Source organism: Mustelus asterias, chromosome 13, assembly GCF_964213995.1.
Source record: "Mustelus asterias chromosome 13, sMusAst1.hap1.1, whole genome shotgun sequence".
NCBI lineage: Eukaryota > Metazoa > Chordata > Chondrichthyes > Carcharhiniformes > Triakidae > Mustelus > Mustelus asterias.
Window position 1 is genome coordinate 31,388,215 of NC_135813.1, and position 25,070 is coordinate 31,413,284.

The 25,070-nt window shown below is 43.8% G+C and overlaps 1 protein-coding gene across 1 annotated transcript in view; it reads right to left on the reverse strand.

Annotated features, from left to right (window-relative positions):
* Positions 1–25,070, reverse strand: part of tncb (tenascin Cb) — a 360,962-nt gene that overhangs the window by 152,974 nt on the left and 182,918 nt on the right. The gene's annotated exons all lie outside the window — the stretch shown is intronic.

The following is a 25,070-nucleotide window of genomic DNA, read 5'->3' on the forward strand; positions in this document are numbered from 1 at the left end:
TTTCAGCCGTAATTCAATGTGCAGCACTCTCACTTCAGAGTGAAAAGGTTTGTGGGTTCAAATCCCACACAGGACTTGAGCACAACATTCTAGCCTGACATTCCAGTGCAGTACTTGAGGAATGCTGCACTGCCGGAGGCGCGATCTGTCAGATAACCCAGTCTACTCTCTCAAGTGGACATAATAGATCCCATGAAACTATTTTGGGGAAGAGCAGAAGAGTTCATCTTGGTGTCCCGGTCAATATTTATCCCTCAATCATTATCACCAAAAATCGATTATCTGGTCATTATTACATTGTTGTTTGTGGGAACTTGGTAGGGTTTTAAAGATGGTGAGTGATCAACACTCACCATCCCGAGAGTCACGCAGCCGCCAACTCACTGTCGTTTAGCGCTCACTTGGACGTTGATTGGAAGTGGGCGGGACTTCCACCTGCCCTTGGAAGGAAGTCCTTCTCGTGAGAGCTGTCGACAAATTAGAATGGCCAACAACTCTTCAACCAGGCCAGGCACAGCGCTGCAGTGGCCAGACGTGGTACTGCAGCACTCTGCTTGGAACCAAGTCCCAGGATCTTTCGAAAAACTAAGTCTAAGGGGTGGGAGGGTGGGTAACACCTAGGGTGGTCGGGGGGGCAGATTTGGGGAGTGGGGGTGATTTTGGCATCGGCGGATTGGCTGAGGGGCTTTCAGAGTGATGGATAGAAGCAAATTACTGCGGATGCTGGAATCTGAAACCAAAAGAGAAAATGCTGGAAAATCTCAGCAGGTCTGGCAGCATCTGTAAGGAGAGAAAAGAGCTGATGTTTCAAGTCCAGATGACCCTTTGTCAAAGCTCAACCATAATTCAATGTGCAACTTTGACAAAGGGTCGCCTGAACTCAAAACATCAGCCCTTTTCTTTCCTTACAGATGCTGCCAGACCTGCTGAGATTTTCCAGCATTTTCTCTTTTGGCCTTCAGAACGAGGTGCCTCTGCCCCACAACCTTCCTGCCTGAGATGGGGTAAAGTTTAAGGATCAGATTTTCCGGCTGCGCTCGCCCCAAGACCAGAAATTCCCATCGAGTTCAACGGACCTTTGCATGGTCCTGTCCTGCCTGCTATGATTCCGGTGGTGGGTGGGATGGGAAAGTTCCACCCTAAATGTCACTTTTCCGCCCTACCTGCGCCCACCAGCCTAAAAATTGAGGCTGGGCAGGAAAAGGCCATTAAGTGGCCATGTGGGGGCCTTAATTGGCGAATGGGTGGGTTTCTTGCCCAAGGCCCTGTCCACCCAAGCATGATATTACTGGGTTTGGGAGGGTGGGTTCCTGGGGAGGAAGGGAGGAGTAATCCCATCCATTCAATTTCACACTCCCACCTCCCCCCACCCAGCCTCAGAACCTGCCTTGTAGGGAACGTAAACCTCTGCCCACTATGGGCTACTATGTGCTGCCCTATCCACATTAACAATAGAAATCATAGAAACCCTACAGTGCAGAAGGAGGCCATTCGGCCCATCGAGTCTGCACTGACCACAATCCCACCCAGGCCCTACCTCCACATATTTACCCGCTAATCCCTCTAACCTACACATCTCAGGACTCTAAGGGGCAATTCTTAGCACGGCCAATCAACCTAACCCGCACATCTTTGGACTGTGGGAGGAAACCGGAGCACCTGGAGGAAACCCACGCAGACACGAGGAGAATGTGCAAACTCCACACAGACAGCGACCCGAGGCCGGGAATCGAACCCAGGTCCCTAGAGCTGTGAAGCAGCAGTGCTAACCACTGTGCTACCGTGCCACCCAACTAGGGATCACACTTCAAAAGTACAAAAGTGCATAATGCTCCCCGATCATGAAAGATGTTATATAAAGCAAGTCTTTCTTAACCTTTTAAAAAAAATATCAGTGAATCATCTGTTGCTTTGCACGTAGTTAATCGGAAGAAATGGAAGGTCTATTAGTTGTGAATAATAAATTAGATTTTGACAAATGGAATCACTTCCAATAATCAAGTTCCGGCACTCTCCTTCTCAGTAATTCTATTATTTTTTAAATGTTAGCGCCTGCGGCATTTACCATTCAAAAGCAATGATATATTCTCAATGTCGCTGAGAAAGCTATTCAGTATCATACTTACTCTGTTTGTGAGGGAGATAGCAAAACCCAAATGAGAAGCTCAGCAATTATGAGGAGATAGTCACTTCCTTTAATTTTTGCATCATCAACATTGTAAACATAGCAATTTCTCCTAGTCAGTGCCAGCTATTGACAGGAATACCGCAGGGAGATTTCCTCTGCTTACTGGATGCTTTCGACATTATAGAACGAGCATGAAAATCGATGTCAGTAACCTAGAAGGGGTTTTCCTCTGGTCAGTGTCTGCTGCCACATCGTAAACAAATATTGGGAATAAAATTCCTTGGCAAATGTGTGCCTTTGGCATTGGAAACACGGACAGAATATTCTATCCTTGTTTCTAAACAAACTTTTCAAAATGCATTCTGATTTCACTCGCGATAACAAGCAAAGGACATTTCCCCATTATGGATACCAGGCGGAACAAGACATTTTTTTTGTGAATGTGTTTTATGCCAAAAAATAAATCCTCCCCAAATATTGTCATTCTTCACCTCATATTCAGCAATTTCTGTGCAGTTTTCAACTTATAAAGTTAATGGCCCAGCTTTTGTGGTGCAAGTAAAGGTGAGGCTATCAGCTCTCACTATAATTAGAGTAAATTGAAGAGCAAGTTCCGGTTTCTGTACATGCACAGTTAAATGTGGATGTAGGAATTTACTGTTTGAGTTGTCTTACTGCTTTGATGTACTGATGCCTCACATAAAAACATAGCCTTTGAAGTATATGGACTTGATGGACATTGTTACGCTTATTCATCAGAAAGCCACTGAACATATAAGAAAATATTAGAGTATATTTTTTCCAAGGTAATTACATTTTTAACAATACCTCTCACTGGCGCTGAAAAGTAGCTTTTACAAGTGTGGCGTCTCAGTCCTTCAGATTTTAATAATTCACAGAATCATACAGTGCAGAAAAGGCTCTTCGGCCCATCGAGTCTGAACCGACAAGCGAGGAACACCTGACCTCCCAGCTCATACCTTGAGTGTTATGACGTGCCAAGTGCTCATCCAGGTATTTCTTAAAGGATGTGAGGCAACCCGCCTCTACCATCCTCCCAGGCAGCGCATTCCAGACTGTCACCATCCTCTGAATAAAAAGGTTTTTCCTCACATCCCCCCTAAACCCCCTGCCCCTCACCTTGAACCTATGTCCCCTTGTGACTGGCCCTTCAACTAAGGGGAACAGCTGCTCCTTATCCACTCTATCCATGTCCCTCAATCTTGTACACCTCGAACAGGTCACCCCTCAGTCTTCTCTGCTCCAACGAAAACAACCCAAGCCTATCCAACCTCTCTTCATAACTTAAATGTACCATACCAGGCAGCAGCTGGTGAATCATCTCTGCATCCCCTCAAGTACAATCACATCCTTCCTATAATATGGCGACCAGAACTGCACACAGTACTCCAGCTGTGGCCTCACTAAAGTTCTATACAACTCCAACATGAATTCCCTGCTTTTGTAATCTGTGCCTTGATTGATAAAGAGAAGTCGTTGAAGATTTTTTTAAAAATAAAAAATGCATTTTTAACTTTTCCTTTTTGCTCAATTTTTCTTTCTCTTTCATCCTCCTTTTAAACTTATCTTTCTTTCCTTCTCTTTATTTTGCTTTCTGTACATGATATTTGTCATTATGGTAACTTCTAAAGTTACTCTTTCTGTTTCAGACTCCCAGGATGGATTCTTCAATTTAGTTAAGGATACTTGTGTTATTCACATAAGGGACAGTGTTAAAAGCCCTCCCTTGAGTCAAGTATGGAGTCAGGGGTGCAATCAATGCCCACTTAAGGGTATTATCCCACTGCTGCTTGTATTCAGCCCATGGCAGGTTGCTATGCAGGAGGCCCAAAAAGCAAACCCTGTTGGATTTGTTTACAGGCTGCCAAGGAGTGAGGCGGCACGGTGGCACAGTGGCTAGCACTGCTGCCTCATGGCGCCAGGGACCCAGGTTCAATTCTGGCCTCGGGTCATTGTCAGTGTGGAGTTTGCACATTCTCCCCATGTCTACGTGGGTTTCCTCCGGGTGCTCCAGTTTCCTTCCAAGTCCGAGAGACATGCTGGTTAAGGGCATTGGACATTCTCCCTCAGTGTACCCGAATAGGCGCTCAAGTGTGGGATTTTCACAATGACTTCATTGCAGTGTTAATGTAAGCTTACTTTGTGACACTAATAAATAAAAAAAATAAAATTAGAGAGAGAGTTTGGGCAAATATAAGTGTAATGAATGGCAGGGACTGTTTGTTCACCATTGACTGCAGAATCCAGGTCAATACATTCTAGTTTTATGCCATATGTTAAGACTATTAATAAGACTGAACTATAATTGTCCTGAGTATCTTTGCATTAGATTGAATCAGCACAGAGGAGGACATTCAGCCCATCTTCCTTGTGCCATCCAATTAGTTCTATTCTTTTCCCATAGCCCTGCAAAATCTTTTGTTTTCATTTTAAGCATATATCCAATTCCCTTTATAAAACTGCTTTCAAATCAGCTTCCACCATCATTTCATGCCAGATGATTAATAACATGTGCACAAAAATCTCATCTTCCCTCTCCTTTCACCAACTGTCTTAAAAAACATCCTCTGGCTAGCGACCCTCCTGAGAGTGTGATTGGCGCAGTGTTAGCTATGGTAGCAAGTGGGGCTGACAGCTTGTTGGGCAAGAACTGTGAAAGGCTGGTCTAAAATGGATCCATTGTGAAACAACTCACTAAGTTTAAACATGACACAGATCACCCAAGTGTGCTTTGCGCGTGTGCAGATGGCCACTGAACTGTAGCCTGCTGTTATTCAACACTTTCAGGCTAGAACAGAGGAAAATAGACTTTCAGAAACATTTACATTCGAATGGCTATCTGGAGCAGACTGGAGTACTGCATATTAGTAATTAGGCTCTAAATTGCTGGGCTAGTGCTCATGTGTCGAAGATTAGAGTTAATATTTCACATTTGTGGAGTAGGTTTATATCCAATATAATTGTGGAGTAATAGCCTGATATCCTATGTTGTCATTGGCCAGTTATGTTGAAGTGTGATTGGTATGAGAATACATATTACAGTACAGCACAGAACAGGCTCTTTGGCCCACGATGTTGTGCCGAGCTTTATCTGAAACCAAGATCAAGCTATCCCCACTCCCTATCATCCTGGTGTGCTCCATGTGCCTATCCAATAACCGCTTAAATGTTCCTAAAGTGTCTGACTCCACTATCACTGCAGGCAGTCCATTCCACACCCCAACCACTCTCTGCGTAAAGAACCTACCTCTGATGTCCTTCCTATATCTCCCACCATGAACCCTATAGTTATGCCTCCTTGTAATAGCTCCATCCACCCGAGGAAATAGTCTTTGAACGTTCACTCTATCTATCCCCTTCATTATTTTATAAACCTAAATGAGTGAAAGGCAGCACAGACAGAAACTCACGCCCAAAAAGTTTCAATCATCCATGAAGAAATGATCTTTTCCCCCCAAAAATACCATGTATTCATAAAATCTGAACATAAAAGTACATCATAGAATATTATAAACTTGAAAATTATGGGAAGTGGCATAAAATGTAACATCTCCATACCCTGCGTTCCACTCCTAGGTGCCTCTATACCACTCTAATTCTCCAGATATTTACAAAACACATTTCATGATAATCGTTCAAAGCTTATGATGTGACAGGTAAGTATTTTAGATAAAAAAACATGTTGCTCGTTGGCACAGAAAATCTTTCTTAAGGCCAAAACCACAGGGATGTCATGTTCAGGTGTGTACTCAGTGTATAATTGAACACTGCAGTCAGATTAAAACATACCTTTGAAGTTTGTTATTACTTTGCTTTGCAATAATTACTTTTAGAAATCGCCCAACAGTCCAAATATTCCTGTTTAACCTGTTTTGAACTTGCATGGTTCTGTCTTGGCGAATTAGAGCATGTGGATTGAGTTGATACACGTTTCGAACAAAGCATTAGAAATAAGTACACTGTTGGGCAAGATACATTCAGCTTTACATTGTTACTTGTTTCCTGTAATTATGCAAAGAATTATGCATTTTAATTAGTTTTTCCACATCATTTCCAAAGCTCAAAACACTCCATGTACACTCAATCGCCTATTAAAACCATTGGTGTAGAAATTTGTCGGCATTGTATTCATTTTTCACATCTAAAATGAAGTGTCCTCAATGGCAGGTTATACATTCATCATTCACCTAAGCCATGATCTTCGCCTGTCCCTCATGGCCAGCACATCTTCCTTCACAAGGGAAAGCCGGCTCCGTTTTTCTGGAGGCAGGTTTCAGGTGTAGATTGTGCGTGACCTCCTTCTGCAAGGAAGGGAGTGCACTTGTGACACCCTTGTGAGGTGTTAGAGAATTATATATTGGATGTAAATATTGGATATAAACTTACTCCACATTGCGGTCAAATCATCAGCCCACGTGGGGTAACCTGCGAAGTATGGGGAAGTAAAAGTTGCAATAGTGGCGAGTATGTGAATATGAGTAGTAGAGGAATTGCAGTGATTATAACGGTGCGAAGGAAGTAGGAGAGAGTAATTCTGTGAGTAGTTAGGCTGGAGGTGGTAGAGATGTGAGCAGTGAGTGAGAGTGAGCAACATTCTTTCCCTGACAAGTCTGGTGAGGTCAATGAACTTCTTTCAGACAGTGCAGCCTGAGGCTGCTGTTGCTCGTAGCTACACTCGGACCAGGAGATCAGCTGTCACGGACTCCAAGAAACTACAAAGGGTCGTGAATGAAGCCCAGTCCATCACTCAAACCAGCCTCCCACCCATTGACACTGTCCACACTTCCCGTTGCCTCGAAAAAGCAGCCAGCATAATTAAGGACTCCACGCATCCCGGATATACTCTCTTTCACCTTCTTCCGTCAGGAAAAAGATACAAAAGTCCGAGGTTATGTAACAACCGACTCAAGAACAGCTTCTTTCCTGCTGCCATCAGACTTTGAATGGACCTACCTCGCACTAAGTTGATCTTTCGCTACATCCTAGCTATGACTGTAACACTACATTTCTGCTGTAATCGGAGGCAGGGCTGTTCTCTGGAGGACGTGCTGCCCCCTTGACCAACCCCGCACCCCCCCCACCCCCTCTCCCTGGAGTGAACAGGATCACTCTCCTCCTGTCCATCATGTTGTGTAGTGGAGGACATGCCCCTGTCTACATCAATGGGGATGAAGTAGAAATGGTTAAGAGTTTCAAGTTTCTACACATCACCAACACCATGTCCTGTCCCTCCATACTGACACTATAGAACATAGAACAGTACAGCACAGAACAGGCCCTTCGGCCCACGATGTTGTGCCGAGCTTTATCTGAAACCAAGATCAAGCTATCCCACTCCCTATCATCCTGGTGTGCTCCATGTACCTATCCAATAACCGCTTAAATGTTCCTAAAGTGTCTGACTCCACTATCACTGCGGGCAGTCCATTCCACACCCCAACCACTCTCTGCGTAAAGAACCTACCTCTGATCTCCTTCCTATATCTCCCACCATGAACCCTATAGTTATGCCCCCTTGTAATAGCTCCATCCACCCGAGGAAATAGTCTTTGAACGTTCACTCTATCTATCCCCTTCATCATTTTATAAACATCTATTAAGTCTCTCCTCAGCCTCCTCTGCTCCAGAGAGAACAGCCCTAGCTTCCTCAACCTTTCCTCATAAGACCTACCCTCCAAACCAGGCAGCATCCAGGTAAATCTCCTCTGCACTCTTTCCAGCGCTTCCACATCCTTCGTATAGTGAGGTGACCAGAACTGCACACAATATTCCAAATGTGGTCTCACCAAGGTCCTGTACAGTTGCAGCATAACCCCACGTCTCTTAAACTCCAACCCCCTGTTAATAAAAGCTAACACACTATAACCCCCTGTTAATAAAAGCTAACACACTATAGTTAAGAAAGCCCACCAACACCTCTACTTCCTCAGAAGACTAAGGAAATTTGGTATGTCAGCTACGACTCTCACCAACCTTTACAGATGCACCATAGAAAGAATTCTTTCTGGTTGCATCACAGGTCGGTATGGCTTCTGCTCTGTCCAAGACCATGTGAACGTAGCCCAATCCATCACGCAAACCAGCCTCCCATCCGATTGACTCTGTCTACACTTCCTGCTGCCTCGGAAAAGCTGCCAGCATAATCAAGGACCCCACACACCCTGGACATTCTCTCTTCCACTTTCTTCTGTTGGGGAAAAAAATACAAAAGTCTAAGGACACATACCAACCGACTCAAAAACAGTTTCTTCCCGGCTGCCATCAGACTTTTGAATGGACCTATTTTGCATTAACTTGATCTTTCGCTACACCCTAGCTATGAATGTAACACTATGTTCTGCACTCTCTTCTTTCCTTCTCTATGAACGGTATGCTTTGTCTGTATAGCACGCAAGAAACAATACTTTTCACTGTGTACCAATACATGTGACAATAATAAATCAAATCAATTCAAATCACGGACTAGAGTTTCCAGCATGGCAGCAGAGAAACTGAGTGCCCTCCACAGTCCTCTTCTAATCATTTTCTTCAACCTGACCATTTTGCCTGTTGTTTGCAGCCACTCTCTTTAAGAGGAACTGGCTGTCTATAAGTAATCAGCTGCCTTCTCAAGCAAGCATGATATCACTGGATGCCTGAATCAACTTACTAAGTTTCTAACACAAAGTTAATGTGATGCCCCGGACGTGACTACGTAAACAGACACGAGCCACATGCACCCACCTAAAAGGCTCATTTTCGACTATGCTCACATTTCGCAGCTAGTGACTGTTGAGGGAAAGTTTTGTAGCTGTTGTGCAATCTGAAAGATCCCAAAAAAATGGGAGAGGACAACAATCAGTGTTGTACTTTAAAGCACAAATGTTGGCTAGAAAATGGCAGAATATCCTGCTCTTTTTCAGAGGTGGCACAGTGGTTAGCACTGCTGCCTCACAACGCCAGGCACACAAGTTCGATTTTGGCCTCGGGTGACTGTCTGTGTGGAGTCTGCACATTCTCCCCGTGTCTGCATGGGTTTCCTCCGGGTGCTCCGCTTTCCTCCCACACCCAAAGATGTGCAGGTTAGGTTGATTGGTCATACTAAATTGTCCCTTACTGTCAGGGGGGTTAACAAGGTAAATGAATGGGGTTACGAGGATAGGGCCTGGTGGGATTGCTGTCAGTGCAGGCTGCATAGGCCAAATGGCCTCTTTCTGCACTGTATGGATTCTATGCTTCTATGATTCTTAATATTCAAGAACTAGTGAACAGACCCTTGTTTTAATGTTGCATCAGGAAGGTGGCATGTTCAACACTGTTGCAGTTTAAAGTTTTAAGTTTATTTATTAATGTCACAAGTAGGCTTACATTAACGCTGCAATGAAGTTACTGTGAAAACCCCCCCGTCGCCATAGTCCGGCGCCTGTTCGGGTACACTGAGAGAGAATTTAGCATGGCCATTGCACCTAACCAGCATGTCTTTTGGACTGTAGGAGGCAACCGGAGCACCTGGAGGAAACCCATGTAGACATGGAGAGAATGTGCAGTGACCCAAGCCGGGAATCAGACCCGGGTCTCTGCTGCTGTAAGGCAGCTGTGCTAACCACTGTTCCGCCGTGCAGTTCTTCGAAGCGCACCGAGGCATCAGTCTGGATCACGTGCTCAAATCCTCGCATGGGACTTGCATCACTTCTTGGCCTTTTGGCTAAGATAAGCATCAGATCAAGCCCAGGAAGGAGTGCTTGCCTTATCTTGTCAGCTTGGATCTTGTTTGTCTCTCATGTGGGAGCCATGAATTGGATTCAATTTGAAGTTGAATTTTGGAGCAAGCAAAGAGATGGATTTGGGTTTGCCTGGCCCATTCCGAGCATTGGCTTTATAACTTTAAGGATGGAGTAAAAAAAAAATTAAATAAAAACAAATCCTCACATGGGACTGAACACAAAGCTTCTCCTGACTCAGAAAATGAAATACTGACATGTGCATAAAACAAAATTTATCTTTCCTGGTTAGTGCTGAAGTATGTCACAAGAATTCTTCCCCTACAGGCTTTGAAATTTCAAAACCTGGCATCATCGACCCATTACGATTTTGATTTATCTCTTCTCCTGACCTGTTTTTCTCAATCTGGATGGCTTTTTTTTTGACAAAAGGCACTAGTGTTGGAAAACATTCGATTGTTAAGCAAGGAGTAACCAAATAGCGTCAGTACGTTTTTCCAATGAGATAACTGAGTAATTCCAGAGTCCCGTAATAATAAAAGGGTGGTGCCTTCTGAGACACCTGTGAGGGTATGAAGCCTGAGGCCTGTTCCCGATAATGGCTGAGGAAGCCAGATTTCCAGCAAGAAATTTAAATGACTCATTTTTTTATTCATCACATTAATACAAACATTGTTACAACGCAAAGGCTAGGCTTTGTAAAAAAAAGTAAAACATATTTATTAATCACAAGTAAGGCTTGCATTAACATTGCTATGAAGTTACTGTGAAATTCCCCTCGTCGCCACACTCTGGCGCCTGTTCGGGTCAATGCACCTAACCTGCATGTCTTTCAGACTGTGGGAGGAAACTGGAGCACCCGGAGGAAACCCACGCAGATACGGGGAGAACGTGCAGACTCCACACAAACAGTGACCCAAGCCGGGAATTGAACCTGGGTCCCTGGCGCTGTGAGGCAGCAATGCTAACCACTGTGCCACCGTGTTCCCAGTGATCCAATCTACGTTGACCTCAACTATGGGCTGGATTTTTGTGGCGATTAGGAGAAAATTGGCAGAAGGGGCTAGGATCAAAGGTCTTGCCCCAATTTTTGGCAGATCCCAAACGGGAAAGTGGGGCAGGCATGAAGTGCACAGGAATGAACCATGAATTGGCTGGGTGATTTAAAGCCAACATACAGTACAAGCAGATTTGATTTTTAGCTTCAACTTGCAGTGTCTGTTCCATGACATTATGATGAGGACTTAAATGTTCATGAAGGGCAGATAAAGTATGTAGAACCGTCAAACTGTCAAATATTTAAATCCTCCGTCCATTAAACTTTGGGGAAAAACTGCCTGCCTGTGTCTGAGAGGGTAAAAAAAATCCATTCTAGCAGTTTCAATAGCTGTTTGCTGACACCCCTATGGGCTATTATAATAGCATTATTGCTGCTTGAATGCTTGCACAATCTATCATTATCTCAGTTGGGTCTGAAAGTTCACAGTTTGACAGCTCTAAGAGATTATTAAAAGTTTTTGATGTGGAGCTATGCATACAAATGCTATTTTAAATAATAAAGTAAGTACTTGAAGGGGTTTTAAAATATTGTACGGGATTTTATGAATTGGAGGGTTTTTTTAAGATAGTGAAGTCTGCAAAAAATACTTAGAACTTTATTTCCTCTCAGCATGGCTCCTGAGGTCTCCCCATGGTGAATGCTAGCTAAGTTGGCATGGAGGGTGTAAAGGCAAATCGTGGTGAGTAGGGAGACATGAGTTGGTATGAGTGGGAACTAAGTTGGCATAGGGGCTATAACGGGCCATGGGGATAATTAGAGGGGCATGGGGGGCAAGAGGAACCATTGGCTGGGTAGAGGGACATGGGTTGGCATGGAGGCATGGGTTGAATGAGTTGGTATGGATGGGGCATGGAAAATGGATAGGAGTGAGGGGATCTGAGGAGTGAGGGCTAGAGTGCCTAATATTTAACAAAGTCCCAGTGAAATGAACCAGGTATTTTAACCAACCCACCTCAACACTCCTTGGTCCCTGAGGCCACGTCTGATCTAACGGTGGCATGCCAACATATTAAAAAGACGTGCATTAAAAAGCACCTTCCACAACTTCATGACATCTCCAACATACTTTACAGCCAATTCAATCCCTTTGAAGGTGAGTCACTGCTGTAATGTGGGCAATGTGGCAGCCAATTAGTACATAGCATAATCCCACAAAGGGGGATGTGATAATGACCGGCTAATCAAATCAAATAAAGCAAGAATGTAACCACAAATAACAGCAAACCTTCCTCAAGTACCATGCAATCATGAGTCGAATGGCTTTGCAAAGACTATGGGCTGGATCTTCATCACCGAGGCGGGTAGTAGGAGATTGGAAAATCCCCAGCTCGTCATGGCTTGCTGGGGAGAAAGTGGCTGTGAAGACGGGATCTTCACTGCCAGAGTGTTGTGAGATAGCGGCGGGGGGGGGGGGAGGCAGTGTGGGGGTTATGGTTAGTGGTGTGGTGGGGTGGGGGGGGGAGTGGGGTGAGTGGCGAGTGCTGGCTGCATCGGGTCAGCTGAACTGGGAAAGAGGTTGGAGGGGGACACAGGAATTGTCGATTATGGAGACGGGCTGTTTCAAAAGTTTGCCTCAGTGCTTTGGGACTTTGTCCCAGTTAAAATAAAAATAGAAAGGCCTTTTAACCCCCACCCCTCACCATCCCCACGCTGCATCAATGCCACCTCCTCATGCCTCTTATATTTTACAGGAGCAGACCATTCAATTGATCGAGCCTGCTCCATCATTCTGTATGATCATGGCTGATTGACACTTTTACACGTACTATCCCCACAACACTTTACACCACTGTTGATCAGAAACCTATCAATCTCTACCTTAAACATGCTCAATGACTGAACTGGGCAGCATGGTGGCACAGTGGTTAGCACTGCTGCCTCATAGTAACAGGGATCCGGGTTCGATTCCCGGTTTGGGTCACTGTCTATGCGGAGTCTGCACATTCTCCCCATGTCTGCATGGGTTTCCTCCGGGTGCTCCAGTTTCCTTCCACAGTCTGAAAGAAGTGCTGGTTAGGTGCACTGGCCCTGCTAAATTCTCCCTCAGTGTACCCGAACAGGCACCGGAGTGTGGTGACTAGGGATTTTCACAGTAACTTCATTGCAGTGTTAATGCAAGCCTGCTTGTGACACTAATAAATAAACGTTAAACTTTACCACAGCACTCTGGGGGTAGAGAATTCCAAAGGTTCACAACCCTCTGTGTAAAGGAATTTCTCCTCATCTCTGTTCTAGGTGGCTTCCTCCTTATTTTGCCATTGTGCCCTCTGGTCCTAGACTTCCCATGAAGGGAAACATCTTACTTGCATCTACCCTGTCTGCTCCTTTAAGTATTTTGTAGATTTCAGTGATATCACCTCTTAGTATACAGGCCCAGTTTGCTCAATCTCTCTTTACAAGATAGTCCTGCCATCCCCAAAACAAGTCCAGTGAGCCTTTGTTGCACTTCCTTTATGGCAATAATATCATTTCGAACAAATTATGCCAGATTATTCCCTTTTACCCAACCCCCATGGTCCCTCATGCCCCACATGCCAAGTTATGGCACTTCCAATGCCACTGACCCACTATACACTGCATAGAAACAATGAACCATATAGCGAGCATAAGATGCATTAAAACAAAAGATTTGAAACAAAGTAATTTATTCACTTTCCACGGTGTTAAAAGAAAGGTCTACAGGGCAAAAAATGTCATTAGCCTAACCCTTTAATCGATAACAGAAACTGCAAGCACTTGAAAGCACTGAACCGTGCGTAAATAAACATTGTGAAATTGATAACAGAGCTCAGAGAACCCGAGTTGTCAATCAAGCATTGGTTCCTCTAGGGTTTAAGTTTTTCAACAAAGACAATGGATTTCTGGGCTCTCAGTTCAACATACATAATGAGGTATAGCTTGCCAAAGGGGCCGTGAAGTGGGGTGATGGGATGGGGGGGTGCTTACCTGAGTATGGGGCCATGAGGAGGTCCTTTTGAGTTTACCGTTTAAAAGCTCCCCTCATGCAGAGTAGGGTTCATAACTCCTCTGAGGTTGTGAAACACACCTCTTTATAAACCTGGCCCGCCTCCATTTAAATTTTGGGGTGTAGGAGATGCCAATCTCTGCAATGGAGCTGGCCAAGTCAGGAATGTAGGGTGGGGGCTTTTGAACCAAATCAGCTCAGCACCCTTTAAAGGTTCCTGTAGAAATCGGACAGCCCAGGAACAGAGTTGGGAATCCCGGAATCGGACCAACCCATCATTTTCAAAGGTTTCAACTGGGTGAAAATCCAGCCCTATTTTTTACACCTACCTGGTTCACTGTGCAGGTGCAATGCAATTTTAATTTTAATTAACAAAAATAGAGGATATTTGGCATGTCAACTACGACTCTCACCGACATTTACAGATGCACCATAGAAGGCTTTCTTTCTAGTTGTAACACAGCTTGGTATGCCTCCTGCTCTGCCCAAGACCGCAAGAAACTACAAAAGGTCGTGAATGTAGCCCAATCCATCACGCAAACCAGCCTACCATCCATTGACTCTGTCTGCACCTCCCGCTGCCTCGGAAAAGCAGCCAACCTAATTAAGGACCTCACGCACCCTGGACATTCTCTCTTCCACCTTCTTCCGTCGGGAAAAAGATACAAAAGTCTGAGGTCACGTACCAACCAACTCAAGAACAGCTTCTTCCCTGCTGCCATCAGATTTTTGAATGGATCTACTTTATATTAAGTTGATCTTTCTCTACACCCTAGCTATGACTGTAACAGTACATTCTGCACTCGCTCATTTCCTTCTCTATGAATGGTATGTTTTGTCTATATAGCGTGCAAGAAACAATACTTTTCACTGTATACTAATATATGTGACAATAATAAATCGAATCAAATCAAATCAAAATCAAATCAGAAAATGCTGGAAAATCTCAGCAAGTCTGACTGCATCTGCGGAGAGAGAACAGAGCCAACGTTTCTAGTCCGGATGGCCCATTGTCGTTATTTTTCATTAAACTCCCTTTTATCTTCTTTCCTCATTATCCCACCATGCAGAAATGTTTATAAATCTAATAGCAGGCTGAGAGAAACCTCCTGGCTCAAGGAACATCCAAGATCTCTTCCAGGCCTAGGCACCGGGGGTTTAGGTGGAAACCCAAAACCATAATTGTAATTGGATTCAATCCAATTCCATCATCCTGCTAAGGAGAGGAGCACTTCAGCGGTCACGGGCATTCGGCCTCTGATATTCGGGTAAGCGTTCTCCAAGCGGCCTTCGCGACACACGACAGCGCAGAGTCGCTGAGCAGAAACTGATAGCCAAGTTCCGCACACACGAGGACGGCCTCAACCGGGATATTGGGTTCATGTCACACTATTTGTAACTCCCACAGTTGCGTGGACCTGCAGAGTTTCACTGGCTGTCTTGTCTGGAGACAATACACATCTTTTTAGCCTGTCTTGATGCTCTCTCCATTCACATTGTTTTGTTTCTTAAAGACTTGATTAGTTGTAAGTATTCGCATTCCAACCATTATTCATGTAAATTGAGTCTGTGTCTTTATAAGCTCTGTTTGTGAACAGAATTCCCACTCACCTGAAGAAGGGGCTTAGAGCTCCGAAAGCTTGTGTGGCTTTTGCTACCAAATAAACCTGTTGGACTTTAACCTGGTGTTGTTAAACTTCTTACTAGGAGAGGTGACACATGGATTTCAGACAGGTCCTTACAAAATCGGGGGTGAGGGGGGTAGTCATGGTAGCAGGGTTGCTGGAGGTGTGGTGAGCAAAAAGCTGTAATCTCAGGATTCCCTTTAGTACCAAGATGAGGAGGAATTTCTTCAGCCAGAAGGTGATGAATCTGTGGAATGCATTGCCACAGAAGGTTGTGGAGGCCAGGTCATTGAGTGTATTCAAGACAGAGATAACTAGATTCTTGATTGGTAAGGGAACAAAGGTTACGGGGAAAAAAAACAGGAGAATGGGGTTTAGAAACTGATCAGCCATGATTGAATGGCGGAGAAAGCTCGACGGGCTGAATGGCCTTATTATGCTCCTATAGCTTATGGTCTTACAACAGTTAGAGGGAGAAATCCTTTCTTGTAGCCCTGCTTTTAGCTGCACCATGGAGCCTTGTTCTCCAGAGTGGCACAACCTGTGCCCGATGTCAGTCATTGATATCATTAAAAAATGCCCCGTAGTGGTCTGCACTGCTGCCCATCACAAGGGAATCGAGCTAAGTTTGCGTTGAAGCAATGCTATGAGAGCAAATTTCTCTCCCTTAACGTTTACATCGTCAAAACTAAGTCAGAAATTGTTCATGCTAGTCATGGCAATATATTTTCTTAACTAAACAAAAAGAAAACAGTACGAACAACTTTTATATTTATTATATAAAAAAATCCCAATGCCCCTCACAGGAGCATTTTCAAACATAGTCTGACATTGGAAGGAGATATTAGGTCAGATGACCAAAAGCTTGGCCAAGGAGGACGTTTTTAAAGCGTGTCTTCATAGAATCATAGAATCCCTACAGTGCAGAAGGAGGCCACTCGGCCCATCGAACCTGCACCAACAACAATCCCACCCAGGCCCTATCACTGCAGCCCCACTTATTTCCCCAGCTAATCCCCCTGACACTAAGGGGCAATTTAGCATGGCCAATCAACCTAACCTGCACATCTTTGGAGTGTGGGAGGAAACCGGAGCATCCAGAGGAAACCCACACAGACATGGGGAAAATGTGGGAACTCCACACAGACAGTCACCCGAGGCCAGAATTGAACTGGGTCCTTGGTGCTGTGAGGCAGCAGTGCTAACCACGGTGCCACCGTCCAGATCGGGCAGAAATTACACGATGGAGTGATACCACAGCTAATGTTCAGGATGATTTCCCTCTGTTTTGCACTGAGGAGAAACATAGAAACAGGAAGCAGGAGTAGGCTATTTGACCCTTCGAGACTGCTCCACCATTCATTTTGATAATGGCTGAACATCAAATTCAGTATCCCGATCCCGCCCCCCCAATATCCCTTGCTCCTTTTAGCCCCCAGAGCTATATCTAATTTCTTCTCAAAATCAGATGACATGTTGGCCTCAACTACTTTCTTTGGGAACATTCTTTCTGAATCTACCGTCTAATCCTGTGGGAATTTTATAAGTTTCTATGAGATCCCCTCTCACTATTTTAAACTCCAGTGAATATAATCCTAACCGACTTAGTCTCCCCTCATATGACAGACCTGCTATTCCAGGAATCAGCCTGATAAACCTTCGCTGTACTCCGTCTATAGCAAGGGCATCCTTCCTCAGATAAGGACACCAAAACTGCACATAATATTCCAGGTGTGGCTTCACTAACGCCCTATACAATTGCAGCAAAATATTCCTATCCCTATACTCAAATTCCCTCGCTATGAAGGCCAACATACCATTTGCCTTTTTTACTGTGTGCTATGCCTGCATGCTTACTTTCAGCGACTGATGCACGAGGACATCAAGGTCTCATTGAGTATCAACCTCTCTCAATTTACACGCATTTAAGTAATAATCTGTCTTCCTATTATTGCTCCCAAAGTGGCTAACCTCACATTTATCCATATTATACATGCATATGCTCACACACACAGCCTATCCAAATCACGCTGAAGCACCTCTGCATCCACCTCACAACTCAACCTCCCAACTTTGCATCATCTGCAAATTTGGAAGTAATACAGTCAATTCCCTCTTCCATATCATTAATATATAATGTGAACAGTTGGGGTCCTAGCATAGATTCCTACGGAACGCCATTAGTCACTGACTGCCATTCAGAAAAAAACCCATTTATGCTAACTCTTTGTTTTCTATCTGCTAACCAGCTTTCTATCCATCTCAAGACATTGTCTGCAATCACATGTGCTTTAAATTTATATAGTAAAGAGAGAGAGAGACCTAGAACCATGGCAAAGAAGATCCGCGATGGCAGATGAGCAACTTAGAGAAAAATGCTGATCTCAGGACCTCCTCGCTCTTTCTGTAATAGTGCTGAGGGATCTGTTATGCACTCCTACAAGGGCAGACGGATTGCTGGTTTAATTCTCATCTAACTCTCGGAGAAGAATGTGTTACCGCCGAACCAAATCTGACATTCAAGGCATCAGTTTCCTTTCCCTTTATGGGTTCTAAAAAGAACCTTTTCTGCTTCTAATTTACTCAACTTTGTAACATCTGCAAATTTAGAGATAATACATTCAATTCCCTCTGCCAAGTTATTAATATATAATGTGAACAGTTGGGGTCCTAGCACAGATCCCTACGGAACCCCATTAGTCACTGACTGCCAATCAGAAAAAGACCCATTTATGCCAACTCTTTGCTTCCTATCTGCTAACCAGCTTTCTATTACTCTCAATCACATGGGTCTTTTTCTGATTGGCAGTCAGTGACTATGGGGTTCCGCAGGGATGTGTGCTAGGACCCCAACTATTCACATCATGTCTTAATGATTTGGAAGAGGGAATTGAACGTATTATCTCCAGATTTGCAGATGTTACAAATTTTTCTAAAATTTTTGCTGTGTGGCTACGTCTTGCATCAATGGGGCAGTTTCATTGGACTACCGAAGATTTCCTGAGGGAATAACTATACAAATCGGAATTTAGTTGCTTAATGTCAGTGCAGAAATGTCCTTGCAGAGTTCATGTGGTTAAAGAACAAATCCACAGTTCTCAGACACCAGCTTTAATCAATTGCGAGTATAACCACACTCTACAAAGCAAGAATGACCACACGATAAAATGACGAATAGAACACTAAGATCTGACAGCTGGCTGCCATATCAGCATATGATGTACAGAACGCGAGGTATTTTGGTATGTACAAATTTTTCCTGGGAATTATTTAAAACTCAGTAACCTTTTCCACAGTTGGTTCCAGTGCTCTGCTCTCCCAAACAAAAATTGTAGACCCAATTTTTTTAAAACCAATCTCTGGCTTCAACAAGTACTTTCCACTTTCAAAAGCAAAGGACCCCCCAAAAGAGCAGACACATCTTAGGAGGCCTAACAGCAAAATATGCAATTCTTATTTTTGGACCAACTTAAAAGTTACACTTGAAGTAACATATTTATGGAGCCAGAGAACCATCTCTTCCACCTGCAGGAAGAAGCTGTGAGGCTGTGAAAATGCACGTTACAGCTTTTAAGTTCCTTCTGTGAAAAATGTATTAAGTAGTTTTATGTGGAACCGGAAAGGATAAATCAAATAACAATGTTGTTCTTTCACCCCCCAGCAATGGAGTCTTTTTTCTGATTGTAGACTGTGTTGCCAATATTATATTCACAATCATTTTCTTAAAATTACTAAAGGTAAGGTGGTGACCTTCAGAAGCGAAAATGGCAGTTCAATCATTTGGACTGAGAGCTCTTAATCCAAAACCACAATGAGATGTGCAAGTTTTACACATCCTCCTGTTTACAGCAATGTGACTTTATATTGGCAAGGGTATGAGTAAAAGATTCCTGAAGATGGGCTGAACCTCTTCTGAATACATGAGCTATACGGTTACAGTACGCAATGATTAATGACACAGACCACACACACTGATTGAAGCTTTGAACAGATGGTGTATCAAAAAGAGTGTCATTGTTTTATCTCAACAATCAAAGCTTTTATCCGTAGCTCTGTTGGACCTGCGTGGAGCGCGGGGACCATTTGTTAAATAGATTGGGGCACTTCATGAAGAATGAGAAGCTCAAAAGTACAGCACGTGTATTCATACTACCTGGTGATAAAACCTGTCTGCAAATCTATCCCATAAACGTGCCTGATGAGAAATCGATACCAATGAACAAAGCCTCGATTTAATGGTTTTATGGGGAAAATGGACAGTGGAGAAACGCAATCCCCAAATATTACTTAAAATCCCAGATTGCCACATATTTAAAAATAAAATTCGACTTACTTGGGGCTTCTGGGGGGCTATTTATAGACTTTTTTTCCCTTCGAGATGACCTAGATATTTTTCTAGATCTGTGCTGTGCCTAGGAGGTCACGGGACCTTTGGACGGGGATTGTATTGGGAGGCACAAGGCTGGATGAACCAATGGGCAAATAGTTGCCTGCGTTCATTTGACCTGAGTCAACATTAAAAAATGGCACAACCTGTAAATAACTGCATGGAATGACGACTTCCCAAAAGCTAAAAAGCTCAGGAAACAATAATAACTATCAGAATGTACTCTTGATGTGGAATGCTTGGATCATAGCCTGCATGTGCAATTGCCACATGCTAGGATCTGAATTGTGATTAAGATTTCAGATACCAGTACAGATTAACTATAGAAAGCATCCTTTCTGGACGTATCACAGTTTGGTATGGCTTCTGCTATGACCAAGACCAAGGGTTGTGAATGTAGCCCAGTCCATCATGCAAACCAGTCTCCCATCCATTGACTCCGTCTACACTTCCCGCTGCCTCAGAAAAGCAGCCAGTATAATCAAGGGCCCCATGCAGCCTGGATGTAGTCTCTTCCAGCTTCTTCCATCGGGAAAAAGGTACAAAAGTCTGAGAACACATACCAACTGACTCAAGAACAACTTCTTCCCTACTGTTGTCAGACTTTTGAATGGACCTACCATATATTAAGCTGATCTTTCTCTACACCCGACCTGTAACTGCAACACCAAATTCTGCACCCCATCCTTTCCTTCTCCCCTGTTTACTCTATGAATGGTATGCTTTGTCTGTATAGCAAGCAAGAAACAATGCTTTTCACTGTATCCCAATACATGTGACAATAATAAATCAAATCAAATACTTTTCTGTGAGGGAGGGCAAACTTGTTTTGGAAAGTCATTGCATGCCTCTCTCACAAGGCTGGTTGCAGGGCAGGGATCTTCAAGGAGGTTGCTTACGGTACGTTTTCTCTCAGTTTCAGATAGGTTGCAGATTTGAAGTGAAAAAGAAATGAAGAATGTGAAAAATAAATCTCCAAAACCATGATCTAAATGTTTAATCTGTCTCAATGAACATCAGCGCAATAAATTGCCTCTTTCATCAGACCAGATCGAAATAGATTTAGTGCATGGATTTTAGTAAGGAGGAACAGAACTATTCTTGGTCACGTGGATCTGTGGTATTTCACCAATTTCTGCATTAACCAAAGGAGTTATTACTTTTGAACAATAACTGTGTGCTGTGAATTATACCAAAACATTTGAAAGTTGAGGAACTAGGCTTGGTCAGAGTGGAGAAAGGATGTAAGCTCTTACAGTATAGCTAGCGAAATCCAAATTCCTCATTAATGTGCAGATTGTGTATCAAATAACCCAAGGCTGAGGTCAAATATGCGGCAGTGAGGAGATCGCATTTGAGAATAAAAGGCTGTTCCATTGTGATAGGGGTGATTAATTTGTAACTTCAGAGGTCAAAGGCATTGTTCTTGCACGGAATTTGAAAAGTAACTCATCAGGGTCAGATGCATCGGAAATTAAAGAACTTCATTTGCAAAAGTTAGAATCCAGTTAGACTTCAGTTATACACCAATGTTTCGACCTATTTGAATTTCTTTTGCTTGCACATTGATACAAGCCCAAAAATAAAACCCAGAAATAAAACACAAGAGTTAGGTCAGCAATTGAACTGTGGGTTGCATTGTGTAAGAAAATGTTAGACCATTTCTCAGAAGTGTTCTCTTAGGACTTGGATTTCACACTGCCCCTCTTTATTCTCATTCTTAGTGCTTTTGTTAGTTAAAAAAAGCTCTCTCTCCATCAACACCCACCTCACATTAAAAAATAACTTACATTTGGAAACTAGGCAGTCAGAAAAGGGAGAAAAGCTTGCACTGTAGCTCTCTGAGGCTTCATATTATCAGTCTTGCACATATCTTCACTATTGCTGGGACCAAAGTAATGTCAGAACTGACTGTGTAACTTGGAACTGATGATGTGGAGATGCCGGCGTTGGACTGGGGTAAGCACAGTAAGAAGTCTCACAACACCAGGTTAAAGTCCAACAGGTTTATTAAACCTGTTGGACTTTAACCTGGTGTTGTGAGACTTCTTACTGTGCTTACCCCAGTCCAACGCCGGCATCTCCACATCATGAAACCTGTTGGACTTTAACCTGGTGTTGTGAGACTTCTTACTGTGCTTACCCCAGTCCAACGCCGGCATCTCCACATTATGATGGTATTTGCTACCAAATAAACCTGTTGGACTTTAACCTGTAACTTGGAACTATCAGCTCTTCAGCAAACACCCTACAAAAGTACATTAGCTAACCCTTTATCATTGAATTGCTGCAGTGCAGAACAGGGCCATTCAGTCCATCAAGTCGGCAGCACGATGGCACAGTGGTTAGCACTACTGCCTCACAGCGCCAGGGACCTGGGTTCGATTCCTGGCTTGGGTCACTGTCTGTTTGGAGTTTGCACGTTCTCCTCGTGTCTGCATGGGTTTCCTCCAGGCGCTCCGGTTTCCTCTCTCAGTCTAAAGATGTGTGGATTAGGTGAATTGGCCATGCTAAATTGCTCCCTAGTGTCAAGGGGACTAGCTAGATTAAATGCATGGGGTTATGGGGATAGGACCTGGGTGGGATTGTGATCAGTGCAGACTCGATGGGCTGAATGGCCTCCTTCTGCACTGTAGGATTCTATGATTCTACTAAGTCTGCACTGACTTCTGACAGAGCACTTTACGCAGACCCTATCCCCATAATCCCATGTATTTACCCTGCTAATCCTCCTAATTTACCCATATTTGGACACTAAGGAGCAATTTAGCATGGCCAATACACCTAACCTGCATGTCTTCAGAGACTCGGAGAAAATCCACGCAGACACAGGGAGAGCATGCAAAATCCACACAGACAGTGACCCAAGCCAGGAACTGAACCCGGGTCCTTGGCGCTGTGAGACAGCAGTGTTAACCACTGTGCCGCTTTGCCACCCGTTTAGAGTAATGTATTGGGAGCTCGATATTACCTGTACATTGCAACCCCAACTGATGCCAGCAAAAGAAGCCTCCAAAGTGTTCAAAATAAAATCCAGAAAAATGGAAAGAAAAACTCGGAGCTTTAAGACTGGATCATGGTGAATTCAATAACAGACCTTGAGCTTTAAAAAAAGGAGATACATTTTCTGCTTCTTCAAATGGAATTCAGCAGAACATTCAAAGCATTTGATATTAACTTCATGAATCCACATGTCAACACTCTTAATTTGAAATCAATTTCATTACATTTATCACTTTTGCTTTGAGCTGAATTATTTTTGGAATGGTAACTGAAGGAGTTGCACATCTTAATTGGTGTTACTGGAATGTTAGCAAAATATGAGGCCACCCAAACGTACGATATTTCAACACTTTTTGGATCACTCAGACCTGACGCTTCATTTGCTAAGTTGCCATTTCTTAAAGTTTACCCTCTGTGATCTGGTCTTGGAAAAGATAAACTCTACTTTCAACAGGATTGGATGTGACACAAAACAAATTGAGAACTTGAGGCCGCAAAACATTGAGGCACCGAATTAGACCCTTTCTATCAGTTTAGGGCAGGATTCTCCGATCTTGTTCACACTGCCGCCAGTGCCAGCGGGAATGGAGAATTTGGCGCTCAGCCAAAAGTTCATTCACTGCAGCGGCACCAGAGGATCCCAGCCACAGACAAGGTCGGAGATTTCCAGCATTAGATATTTTTGATTTAGGACATCACCTAAGGTCCATTTATTCTTACCCCATCAGATCCAATTTATAGACAGTGACGTGCTCTGAGTATTTAGCTCTGTCCCTTCACAAATAGAACAGACTTTAAAATCCCTGCAGTGCAGAAAGATGCCATTCAGCCCATCAAGTTTGCACCGACTCTACGAAAGAGCATCTTATCTGGGCCCTATCCCCATAACCCCACATATTTACCCCACTAATCCCCCTAACCTATGCATCTTGAGACACTAAGGGGCAATTTCGCATGGCCAATCCACCTAACCTGCATATCTTTGGAGTGTGGGAGGAAACCGGAGCACCCGGAAGAAACCCACGCAGACACAGGGAGAAAGAGTCCAGTCAGCAGTTGGATGGTGGACTGAACTTGGACGGGAGTGTTGGGTCACCTCTAGGAGGTACAGCATACAGCTTGCATTGCACATCGCGGGTTTTGCAAAGTAGATTTTGCCAAATGTCTCGATTGGCAGAGTAACCTGCTTTCAAAACCAGGTTAGGATATTCAGATTAAAATGATCTTCTGAAATGTGGCAAGATGCAAATCAATCCTCCTTCAGTTTGTCATTGTTGGCAAGAAGTGTTCCCCATTACTGATTACATGGATAATCTCCGAATCATGACCATGAATCATAAAATTCCTATAGTGCAGAAGGAGGCCATTCAGCCCATCGAGCTGGCACTGACAACAATCTCCGCCTGGCCCTATCCCCATATCCTCACGTATTTACTCCACTAACCTCCCTGATACTAAGGGGCAATTTACCATGGCCAACCAACCTAACCTGCACATCTCTGGACTCTGGGAGGAATGATGTGAAGATGCCGGCGTTGGACTGGGGTAAACACAGTAAGAAGTTTAACAACACCAGGTTAAAGTCCAACAGGTTTATTTGGTAGCAAAAGCCACACAAGCTTTTGGGGCTCCAAGCCCCTTCTTCAGGTGAGTGGGAATTCTGTTCACAAACAGGGCATATAAAGACACAGACTCAATTTACATGAATAATGGTTGGAATGCGAATACTTACAGCTAATCAAGTCTTTAAGATACAAAGAACATGAGTGGAGAGAGCATCAAGACAGGCTAAAAAGATGTGTATTGTCTCCAGACAAGACAGCCAGTGAAACTTTGCAGGTCCAGGCAATGGCATGACGATGGCATTGCTGCAACGGCCTCAGTGCTCAGCGCCGACAACTGCCAGTTTCCAGATGCAATTTTACAACTCATCCGCTTCATCCTGGACCACAATATCTTCACCTTCAACAACCAGTTCTTCATCCAGACACACGGAACAGCCATGGGGACCAAATTCGCACCTCAATATGCCAACATCTTCATGCACAGGTTCGAACAAGACTTCTTCACCGCACGGGACCTTCAACCGATGCTATACACTAGATACATCAATGACATTTTCTTCCTCTGGACTCATGGTGAACAATCACTGAAACAACTCTATGATGACATCAACAAGTT